The sequence below is a fragment of the Leguminivora glycinivorella genome, unplaced genomic scaffold (assembly GCF_023078275.1).
Source record: "Leguminivora glycinivorella isolate SPB_JAAS2020 unplaced genomic scaffold, LegGlyc_1.1 Scaffold3, whole genome shotgun sequence".
In the NCBI taxonomy this organism is placed as follows: domain Eukaryota; kingdom Metazoa; phylum Arthropoda; class Insecta; order Lepidoptera; family Tortricidae; genus Leguminivora; species Leguminivora glycinivorella.
This window is the reverse complement of record NW_025952828.1, coordinates 1,903,107-1,915,165: the sequence shown is the minus strand read 5'-3', so window position 1 is coordinate 1,915,165 and position 12,059 is coordinate 1,903,107. Positions and strand designations below refer to the sequence as shown.

The window sequence follows — 12,059 nt, the reverse complement described above, 5'->3', positions numbered from 1 at the left end:
TAAACGAATACATAGCGTACAATAATATGTTATGCATGCTAAACTATAAGTAATTTAATTCTCATTTAAGTGAAGTTGTATATATCTTCTTTGAGAAATAAAAGTTCTTAAACCTGAAACCTGAATTTATTAGTGTGAGAGACCCTTACGAATAACATTCAACTTAGTGTCAAGTCATTGACGGCACATGTCAAAACAAATAACATTAGGAATTGGTAAAGGCTCACGCACACGTGCACACGTGTTCAGTCATTATATTTATTTTTGATAACTCGATATTTAACCGCAAGAATTAAGACGCTAGTTTCTTAGAGAAATTAATTGTATTTGATGTCAAGAATCTTCCCTTAAAGTTAACGGAATCCAATAAAAACACGGTGTATAAGAAGCTTAAAAGCTAGCTAATTTCTAAAATAGGCCCTCGAGGATTTGTACCAACGATACTGGATACTGGTGACATTTCCTCGCTGTATCGCAATGGTCGGTCTTCGGTCACCAGTTATCTCAACCAGACGCTTCGCGATTACTGTGAAAAACTTCTAATTAATTCTAATTAACACAAGTCAAATTATATTCTTTTGAAAATATTTCAACTTGTGCTATCTCAAAGTAGTCACACCACTAAAACTGTGAAAAACTTGGTCGTACTGGGACCCCATGGATACACTAAGTCAAAAGTGAAAAGGTTTATTTTAATTAGTACATTATTATAGAAATTATATAGAATGCCCCGTGTGGTGAAGGGTTAAGGCCCCGTGTGGTGACGGGTTAAGAATTTCACCACCCCCTTTCTTCCCGTGGGTGTCGACGACTGTGGGATATGGGTTACATTGTGGCGTAGGCGAGAGGCTGGCAACCTGTCACTGCAATGTCACAATTTGGATTTCTTTCAACCCCTTTTTGCCAAGAGTGGCACTGAAACTTATTAGTTAATGTGCTCTGCCTACCCCTTTATGGGATACAGGCGTGATTATATATATGTATGTATATGTATTATTATATAAGTGCAGAAAAGAGGAACTTTATCGTCTTACTTTGTACTTAACACAGCAAAAAGGAGTGTACAAGTTTCTGATGGGTTGGCAACGCGCATGTGACATTCCTTGAGTTGCAGGCGTCCATAGGTTACGGTAACCGCTTTTCATCAGGCGGACCGTACGCTTGTTTGCCACCGACGTAGTATAAAAAAAATCTGGTGCATTTTGTCCGCACGTAAAGTGTGATGCGTAAAGTGGTTCATTGAAACTGAACCACCTGTAGTAAAAAACGATACACGTGCGAAAAGGAAATTTGTGACTCGATTTAGTAGATTATCGCCACGCGTTTCGAACTTACTCGTTTCCGCACTTTTGTCGTAATGTACTATTCAAATACAAGTGCAGTGGAGTGGAAACGCTGACCCTTCTAACTTGAACCTTTAAAGAACCTTGTTCTAGGGTATTGGCACCAGTTTATGACCTCCTTGGCTACAGTAGGCCTAGCACATGATTGTCGCGAGAGTATGTCGCCGCGAGATAGACTAGCCGTCCTTATGTCATTAATACAGTTAGAAGACGAGGTGTGATCTATCTCGCGGCGACATACTCTCGCGGCAATCATGTGCTAGGCCTACAGACGGACGTAAAACAAAGCTTCTGATTCTGCACCCTTTCAGCGTTGCTATTGGCTCAAATAAAAGTGTAGCGAAAACGCTTACTCTTCTAACTTAATACTCTAAAGAACCTTGTTGTAGGGTATTGGCACTAGTTTATGACCTCCGGGGCTACAGACGGACATAAAACAAATCTTCTGATTCTGCACCCTTTCAGCTCTGTCATTTTATTAAATTACTATTTAGGAACGTTAAAAAAAAACAATTGCCTGCCGATGTGATTTTTAAACCCCCGACGCAAAAACGACGGGGTTATAAGTTTGACGAGTCTGTCTGTATGTCTGTCTGTCTCTGTGGCATCGTAGCTCCCGAATGGATGAACCGATTTAGATTTAGTTTTTTTGTCTGAAAACTGAGTTAGTCGGGAGTGTTCTTAGTCATATTTCATGAAAATCGGTCTACTATGTCGCGGTCGGGGGTTTTTTCAAAATTTCAATTTTGTGGTTATGTTTATCTTGTTGCAGAAAATGTATTTAGAAGGGACAAATTAAACCATTTCATAAAAATGCGTGCTAAAAAAAACAAATTACCTACATATTACCTTTTAACATTATTAGTAATTTAAATAAATAACAATAGCTTATGGAAAATTGCAACAGGATGTTGACTTTATCAATTGAAGGCATGTTTACAAAAACAACATAACTAACATTTTTTGCGGAATTGAGTTTTTGGTATCATAGCATTCGTCTAAGCAGGATCTATACGTAGAGCAAAAGATAGTGTCCAAAAATGACCCCAATTGTCCACACTCAGTCCCCAAAAATATACCCATTTTGCAAAAACTACATATCTACATTGTTTTTTACAAAAATAACATAACTGTATATCGTTCACGTAAAAAACTTAATTTTCAATAAAATATATACAAACTCTTTTTAGTTTACGTAACGTTTTAGGTTATGTAACTGGCAAATAAGTGTACGATTGTAAAAAAATGGAAACAAAACTATCGCGTTTGATGTACGTAACCTATCCAGAAGTTTCTTTCACATCTTAAAAATGAGTGGAAATAACATTTCATCCCCAGAATCGTTGAAAAGTCTTACCCTAAATAATATTGCTAAAATTTTAAATGATGTCGTTCGTGCTTATGAGTCTTCACTTAATCCTCACAAAGTAGGCGACTTGAGAAAATTGATGCAGTTTTTGGTCAAACCATCGAGCCATCAATTCTACCAATCAATTTTGTATAATACGTGTCAAGAATCGTCGTCTCTGGAGGTAGATAACGATGACAACAGCAGCGGATGTGAAGATTAAAGTAGATCCACTAGTTTAGTAAGATAAATGATAGAATACAAAACATAATTTCTATAGAAACTTGTTTTATTTTCTAACAAAAAGAACATAACTAACAAAATTTTACAAAAACAGCATAACTGACGAACTTATTTTTCATATTTTTTCCAAAAATAATTGTCTTTGAGATGTGTAATCGTGTGTTTTGGAACTAATGGCCACTTACTTAAATAACGTATACAACGTTTATGTCCAATAGCTAATATATAAGAAGACATTTAGTTTTTTTCGTTTCCTGTAAATTCATGTCTAGTGTAGTTATGTTGTTTTTGTAAACATGCCTTCAATTAGTAATTTATTTACTATTTTATAACTCTAGTTTTTATACTCTACTAGCTTTTACCCGCGGCTTCGCCCGCGTAATAAAAGTATTCATTAAGATTTTCATTTGGATCCTTAGGTTTCTCTGTAGGTATATTTATCTGCGATTATTTCGATTGCACATAATACTTTTGTTTGCAATGATTGTAGAAATATTACACATCGACCACAGCGTAGGTAATTCTATATACGCTGGGGAAACCTTTATAAACATCCCACATAGCCCGTATTTCGACACTATGATCGGTGGGTAAAAAGTACTTTTTTCTATTATCCCTTACAATTTTTTACATTTTGCTTATACTTATCGCAAACGTAATCTTCAAGCAAGCAAACAACGATCGTCTTAGAGCACATTGATTGTAAGAGACCGCCGACCGATTATCCGTATCCCTCTAACGATACCCATATTATCCGTATCCGTATCCCTATCGCTATCGCTATCGCTATCGCTATCGCTATCGCTATCGCTAACGCTGTCGCTATCGCTAACGCTAACGCTATCGCTATCGCTATCGCTATCGCTATCGCTATCGCTATCCCTATCGCTATCCCTATCGCTATCCCTATCGATATCCCTATCGCTATCCCTATCGCTATCCCTATCGCTTTCCCTATCGCTATCCCTATCGCTATCCCTATCCCTATCCCTATCCCTTATCAAGATGTTTAATGATATAACACTTTAAGTTCTCGCGCTTTGTACACATATTTAAAGTCACATACAGGTCGAACGCGATTAATTAACATTATTTTTACCTTTTTTCCCAACGTTTCGGCCAGGTTGCACTGGCCGTGGTCGCGGAAGACTGACGTCCCAGCAAAATGTCACCGGAGATGTAAACAACACAAAACTACCCGATATTAATTTATATAAATGTTCGGGGTAGACAAATAAATATAATCTACCCGCTTTTAGTTAATGTTTATTTCCCACCATGTTTATTTTAAAGGTAAAAATAATGTTAATTAATCGCCTTCGACCTGTATGTGACTTTAAATATATGTTTAATGATTTCTTATCAAGTGCTAAAATATAAAGTTTCATGGTTTTATCTTTTAAAATTAAGAAATCCCATACAAACTTTCAACCTCTTTTTCAACCCGTTCATCCCTTTTTTTCGAAATAAAAAGTAGCCTATGTTCTGTCTCAGGGTCTAAAGATTGTCTGTTCCAAATTTCATCAAAATCGGCTGCGTGGTTTAAGCGGGAAAGCGTAACAGACAGACAGACAGAGTTACTTTCGCATTTATAATATTATACTAGCTTTTACCCGCGGCTTCGCCCGCGTAATAAAAGTATTCATTAAGATTTTCATTTGGATCCTTAGGTTTCTCTGTAGGTATATTTATCTGCGATTATTTCGATTGCACATAATACTTTTGTTTGCAATGATTGTAGAAATATTACACATCGACCACAGAGCGTAGGTAATTCTATATACGCTGGGGAAACCTTTATAAACATCCCACATAGCCCGTATTTCGACACTATGATCGGTGGGTAAAAAGTACTTTTTTCTATTATCCCTTACAATTTTTTACATTTTGCTTATACTTATCGCAAACGTAATCTTCAAGCAAGCAAACAACGATCGTCTTAGAGCACATTGATTGTAAGAGACCGCCGACCGATTATCCGTATCCCTCTAACGATACCCATATTATCCGTATCCGTATCCCTATCGCTATCGCTATCGCTAACGCTGTCGCTATCGCTAACGCTAACGCTATCGCTATCGCTATCGCTATCGCTATCGCTATCGCTATCCCTATCGCTATCCCTATCGCTATCCCTATCGATATCCCTATCGCTATCCCTATCGCTATCCCTATCGCTTTCCCTATCGCTATCCCTATCGCTATCCCTATCCCTATCCCTATCCCTTATCAAGATGTTTAATGATATAACACTTTAAGTTCTCGCGCTTTGTACACATATTTAAAGTCACATACAGGTCGAACGCGATTAATTAACATTATTTTTACCTTTTTTCCCAACGATTCGGCCAGGTTGCACTGGCCGTGGTCGCGGAAGACTGACGTCCCAGCAAAATGTCACCGAAGATGTAAACAACACAAAACTACCCGATATTAATTTATATAAATGTTCGGGGTAGACAAATAAATATAATCTACCCGCTTTTAGTTAATGTTTATTTCCCACCATGTTTATTTTAAAGGTAAAAATAATGTTAATTAATCGCGTTCGACCTGTATGTGACTTTAAATATATGTTTAATGATTTCTTATCAAGTGCTAAAATATAAAGTTTCATGGTTTTATCTTTTAAAATTAAGAAATCCCATACAAACTTTCAACCTCTTTTTCAACCCGTTCATCCCTTTTTTTCGAAATAAAAAGTAGCCTATGTTCTGTCTCAGGGTCTAAAGATTGTCTGTTCCAAATTTCATCAAAATCGGCTGCGTGGTTTAAGCGGGAAAGCGTAACAGACAGACAGACAGAGTTACTTTCGCATTTATAATATTAAGTATAAGTATGGATGGATAGTATGGATGGATAGTATGGAAGTATAGTAAGTATAGTATGGAAGTATGGATGGATATAATGTAATAGGTAAATATAATACACTAGAAAACAAGGAAGTTAGTATCTCCCGTTTCTACGTAAGTATCATCCGCAGTATTAAAGGGGGGGGGGGGGCTAACACGAAATTGTAATTTTTAGGTGTACTGTCAACCATTTGGAACCCTAGGCCGCTCTACACCCATGTCAAAATGACAAGCTGTCAGAGATTTCTTAAAATCTAATTTATAAAGTCACTATAACATAGTTCCAATTGGTTTACTGCTACTTATTGCACTTTGAACAAGGTGGTGTATTCAAGGGCGTCAAGGCTAATATCAATAAAAAATCACACAAAACTATATTAGCACTCATAATCGGCGTATAAGATCTTTTTAGGGTTCCGTAGTCAACTAGGAACCCTTATAGTTTCGCCATGTCTGTCTGTCCGTCCGTCCGTCCGTCCGTCCGTCCGCGGATAATCTCAGTAACCGTTAGCACTAGAAAGCTGAAATTTGGTACCAATATGTATATCAATCTCGCAAACAAAGTGCTAAAATAAAAAATGGAAAAAAATGTTTTATTAGGGTACCCCCCCTACATGTAAAGTGGGGGCTGATATTTTTTTTCATTCCAACCCCAACGTGTGATATATTGTTGGATAGGTATTTAAAAATGAATAAGGGTTTACTAAGATCGTTTTTTGATAATATTTATATTTTCGGAAATAATCGCTCCTAAAGGAAAAAAAGTGCGTCCCCCCCCTCTAACTTTTGAACCATATGTTTAAAAAATATGAAAAAAATCACAACAGTAGAACTTTATAAAGACTTACTAGGAAAATTGTTTTGAACTTGATAGGTTCAGTAGTTTTTGAGAAAAATACGGAAAACTACGGAACCCTACACTGAGCGTGGCCCGACACGCTCTTGGCCGGTTTTTCGATATGAGGCTGATACAATGTCAAAAGTCTTTTGTTGAAGATAATGCCAGGTTTGACACTGGCAAGTTCGAATTATTTCGTAAACGTCAGACATTAATTCCAATCAATTCAATTAATTTCATTTCATTTAAGTATTTCCCATAAATTGTATGTTTACATACGATGGTAGGTACATTTTGAATACGTTCAATTTATTTATTTATTTTAGACATTATAACTCTATACTTTTGTCTGAACTATACTTTAGTTACTCGTGTATTTTTTAATATTTGTGGTCAATTAACATACAAATATTAAAAGTAAAAATAAATATAGTGCTTCCTGGCATTACTCCTCCCCTTAAGTACGTTACTACTAGTTTAGAAATAATTATTATATTCCTTATACTAACAACACTAAGATATAGAAGTTGCGTAATTCAAAAGATTTTTCTTTAAATAATATATAATTCATATTAATTTGAATTTAACTGCTTCAGCATAAAGCTCTCTATCGATCGACGCATGAGTTTCATCCCGTAGGTATTTTTCATATCGTTTTAAATTTTATTGATATGACATAAAGTTCTGTTTTGATTAACATGAATTTCTTCCTGTAAGTTATTTTTCATATTGAATGTTGATTCCTGTTTGTTGTAACGTGACTGAAAATCACGTGTTTGTTCTATGATAGGAAAACTAGCTGCACATTATAATAAATAATAAATTATAACAACAATAAAATATGCCTATTAATTATTGTTTTTTTTTTTTTTTTTTTTCATTTTAATGCATTTGTGATGAACTGTAGTTTTCAATACTTACCTATAAATAATTGGGACAATTTTGACATTACCCTATCGTATTTATATATAAAATAATTCGTTCGTATTTACTATGTTACTGATATCAGTAGAGATATAATGGATTACTTGCTTAATAAATGTTTAAATATTCAGTTATATTTTGTATAAGTATTTTTAAGTATTTCAATCGTAACTTTTTTTTTATCTCAGGAGGATCATTCCGTGTTTAAAACGAGTAAATGGAAATTGCTATTTTTTAACTCAAAATTGCACAACATTGAGTAAGGTGTATTCGGGTAATGCCGTTAATCGGATAATTCCGAAATTCAAATGATAATCACCCGTGATTCCATAGTAATAAGGGTCCCTTTTCCGAATTTACCGACGGTTTTTGACGTTCGGAATTACCAGAGTACACCTTACCTAACAAAATAAATATAACTCTCTATTTTTTTTCCATGATTATTTATATAAAAATATATATAGGTAATAGAACACAAAGTCCAAGTTTCCTCATTGTAACTTTACTTTCAAAATGTCATAAGGTCCTATAACCAAAGTAACCAAACTGACCCGTATCTTACATCTATTTCTTACCTGCATAGTTTACGCAAGAGCAAAAGAGATGGTATCATCAGTGCATACAACAGTCATCATCCTTCTTGCGTTATCCCGGCATTTGCCACGGCTCATCGGAGCCTGGGGTCCGCTTTGACAACTAATCCCAAGATTTGACGTAGGCACTAGTTTTTACGAAAGCGACTGCCATCTGACCTTCCAACCCGAAGGGTAACTAGACCTTATTGGAATTAGTCCGGTTTCCTCACGATGGTTTCCTTCACCGAAAAGCGACTGGCAAATATCAAATGACATTTCGCACATAAGTTCCGAAAAACTCATTGGTGCGGACCGGGGTTCGAACCCGCGACCTCCGGAACGAAAGTCGCACGCACTTACCGCTACACCGCTAGGCTACCAGCGCTTACCTTACAACAACAGTAATGCGCATTGCATACAACAGTAATATAATATTAAAACGATGTTTCTCATAATGGTGAAGGAATAAGGTTGAAACACATTCAATAACTATGGATGTAGGTATGTAATGTGTGATAAAGAGGTATAAAACGTTGGGATAAGTTCTATATGGTTTAATTGTAATTAATAACGATATTGCGTATTGTATATTTAATACAGTATGTCCCAAAAGGAATAATTTTACTACGTGTGTGTTATTGTTATTGCCATATACATAATTAAAAATAATTTTTAACTGCATATTAAATCTTCCATTGGGAAGTCAGAAAAACATAAAGTTATAAGTATACATAAATGATTGTATTTCGAATTAAAGTGCGAAAGACTTATTACGAAGTTTAAGTACTATAATTAAAAAAAATAACATAACATGACCATCAGTCAAAATCTGCTTTAAAGTCGGTCTAAAAATTTACATGTCAGTCTGCAATTAGATTTTTTTTAATATATTTAATACAATGCAGCGGTAGGAAATAAATAAATTCAGTTACAATATTTAAAAAAAACTTTGGGACAAATAATAGGTAATAATCTAGCATATTATTATGTTTAACGGTACATCATTTTGTACCTACGTACAAAAAATAGTGTTGTGTGTCAAATTAATTGTCCTATTTTTTTATAAAACAGTCCGTATCATATAAACTTCAAAGCTCATGTTCCAATGGCATTTTATCCCAAAATATATTTTATTCGCGTATGATATTTTATTACTTTAAGTTAGCATGCCACGCACTAATTGCAGACCCATAAAACACAAGCTTATTTATGTGGCTCCTCTTATAGTAGTGAAATACGTGCTAAAAATTCGCTATCAAGTTTATGCACGCAATGAAATTGTTCAGAAAACCATGATTTGAAGCCCAATCGGAATTCGAAAGAACATATTCCTACATCGAAATGCATAAACTCACATTGTATTTCCAAAAAGAGTAGGCAGAGCAAACCTTTTTACTAATAAAGACCCGTGTGATAGAAAAATAGTCATCTTGTACCGATAGCATGGTAGCGCGATAAACGATAAAACATCGGGCCGTCCCTATCGCACTATTTGTAAGTGCGATAGGGACGGCCTGATGTTTTTATCATTTATGGCGCGACCATGCTTATGCTTGCCTGCCTGAGTATCACGTCTGTCCAAAATACCTATAACGTTTTATAACCTACAGCTTTGAAAATGTGGAGAAAAGTCTAGAATTAGTAATTTCTAACAAAATTATAATATAGTTGTTGGGATGGAAAGTGATATAGACCCCACACCTTTTTGGAGAATCTGTTTGATACTACTGTAACGTTCGTGTACGCATTTAATTTTTACCTTCAAGATATTATGCAATTGTCCAGGTACCTGTAAAATTCTTTTTCAGTACAGATGGTGTTTTTTTACGCACTAGTGCGAGAAGTGGTTCATTATATGCCAGGTCGAAACTTCGGATGGCCATCTGTACTGAAAAACGTCGTACGATACACGTGCGAAAAGGAAATTCGTCGTGGAACTTACTTTTTTACGCACTTGTATCGTAATGTAACTATTTCAGTACAGATGGTCGCTTTTTTACGCACTAGTTCGAGAAGTGGTTCATTATATACCAGGTCGAAACTTCGGAGATCTATCTGTACTGAAAAACGTCGTTCGATACACGTGCGAAAAGGAAATTCATAACTCGTGTCGATTTAAAACACTCCCTTCGGTCGTGTTTTAATTTATCGCCACTCGTTTCGAACTTCCTCTTTTTCGCACTTGTATCGAAATGTACTATTAAAAATATTAGTTTGCACCAAAAGGATTATTTTTGGTGCAAAATAATATTTTTAAAAGAAAATATCGTTTGCACGTTCTATGAATAAGTTCAGCGGATATCATATTTAAAACGCGCGACGATACATATTGCGAAGATACAATAAATGGTAGATAAGCTACTTGCCGACTGACTCATTATTTAGGTTTTATTACATTTGATTGCATGAAATAACCCTTTTTTGACTGTTATTGTTTTAATATTTGACTGTGATATTTTAATTAATGTATATTTGTATGCCAATAGGCACGAAATAGTGATACTAAAACAACTACACATTTTGTAACTTGCCTATGCTGAACAAATCAATCTTTGAATCTTTAGGTTTTTTCAGCAAGCTTGGGTGTCATTGGACGGTTGACATAGTCTTAAAATGTTTGAAAATTGGTTTATCATACAGACATTGTCTAGATAAGTCCCAGAGTAAGCTGAGCAAGGTCATGGACAGTTGGACACTGATGATTTGACCTATTTAACATACACATAAAGCCTGAACAGAACTGCTTCGGACGTCCCATCTCTCCCAAGGTCGTATGATTTTGAGATTTGTACGATAAACAAACAGAACACGAGCCCACGAACTTGACAACATCTTGGTGCATGCTAGGCCAGAAATAATTTAATGCTAACCGCCGATAAGTTATAAAAATACCAAGATGTCCAGCTGTCGGTTCCGAATGATTTTCCTTAATTATTTGTTCGCGATATTCGTTTGGTACAACCTCTTTCCAATAAAATACCGAAGTAAGTTGATCAAATTTAGATTTACAGAGCCGAAACAAAGAATTATTTTTTATAAAAAAATTAGGGTAATTGCTTTGAGAATTAATGCAACCGACATGACCATTGTCAAGAGGGCGCTGTTATTCTGATGAACGCGGAGACAGTTCAGTTTAGTATGAAGAAAATAGTTTTATATAAATTCCTCAACATTGCGCGTAGTCGTGGTCATCATCTGGTATCAATTGACGTACATTACAAGCCGAATGTCCGTTAAAAACATACGTTGACGCATCTACAACAAATATAAACTCTATTTTAACCCATAACTGCAGTTGACTTCGATTTTACTGCTACTGCGAGCTTCTGAATGCAGATTATGTTGACAGGGTCATTCCGTATAGGACCGTATATTACGGCAATTTTTTTGTATGGGAATTTCCTTAGAATTTTGGCTGAGTGACGTTGACGTATCTTTTGACTGTAGTTGATGCAACTGTCCCAATTAGTAAATGTAAGTATCAATTAGTTCACACTATAATTGCGTTGAACTATTATCAATATTTGAACGACAAGGCGCTACTGAAAAGTAATCACGTATTTTTGTTTTTGAAAAGGTCGATATCACCTCAGTCAGAGTTTGGCTTGTTTCTACAATAACACAGTAAAAATATCTATGTAAAACGTATACGCGGTGTTTAAGGCAAACTGTGACATTGCAGTGACAGGTTAACAATATTAAAAGAATGTTACAAGAATATAAAGTAGACTTGGGAACAACCTGTAAACCCAAGCCAAACAGATCGAAATCGGCACTATTGTTCAATGAATATATGCAAACATCCTGTAGCTCAAGTCGTCCTATTAATGCTCCCGCGCCACACGTTCGGTATTGTACTAACTGTGCGCGGACGCACGGATCGTAAAAACATTATACTTATTTATTATAATAATACATATAAAGTTTATTAAATAG

At 35.4% G+C, this 12,059-nt stretch overlaps 1 protein-coding gene across 2 annotated transcripts in view; it reads left to right on the top strand.

The window, feature by feature from the left end:
• LOC125242031 (fibrillin-1-like) overlaps positions 1–12,059 on the top strand; it is a 41,443-nt gene that overhangs the window by 13,543 nt on the left and 15,841 nt on the right. The gene's annotated exons all lie outside the window — the stretch shown is intronic.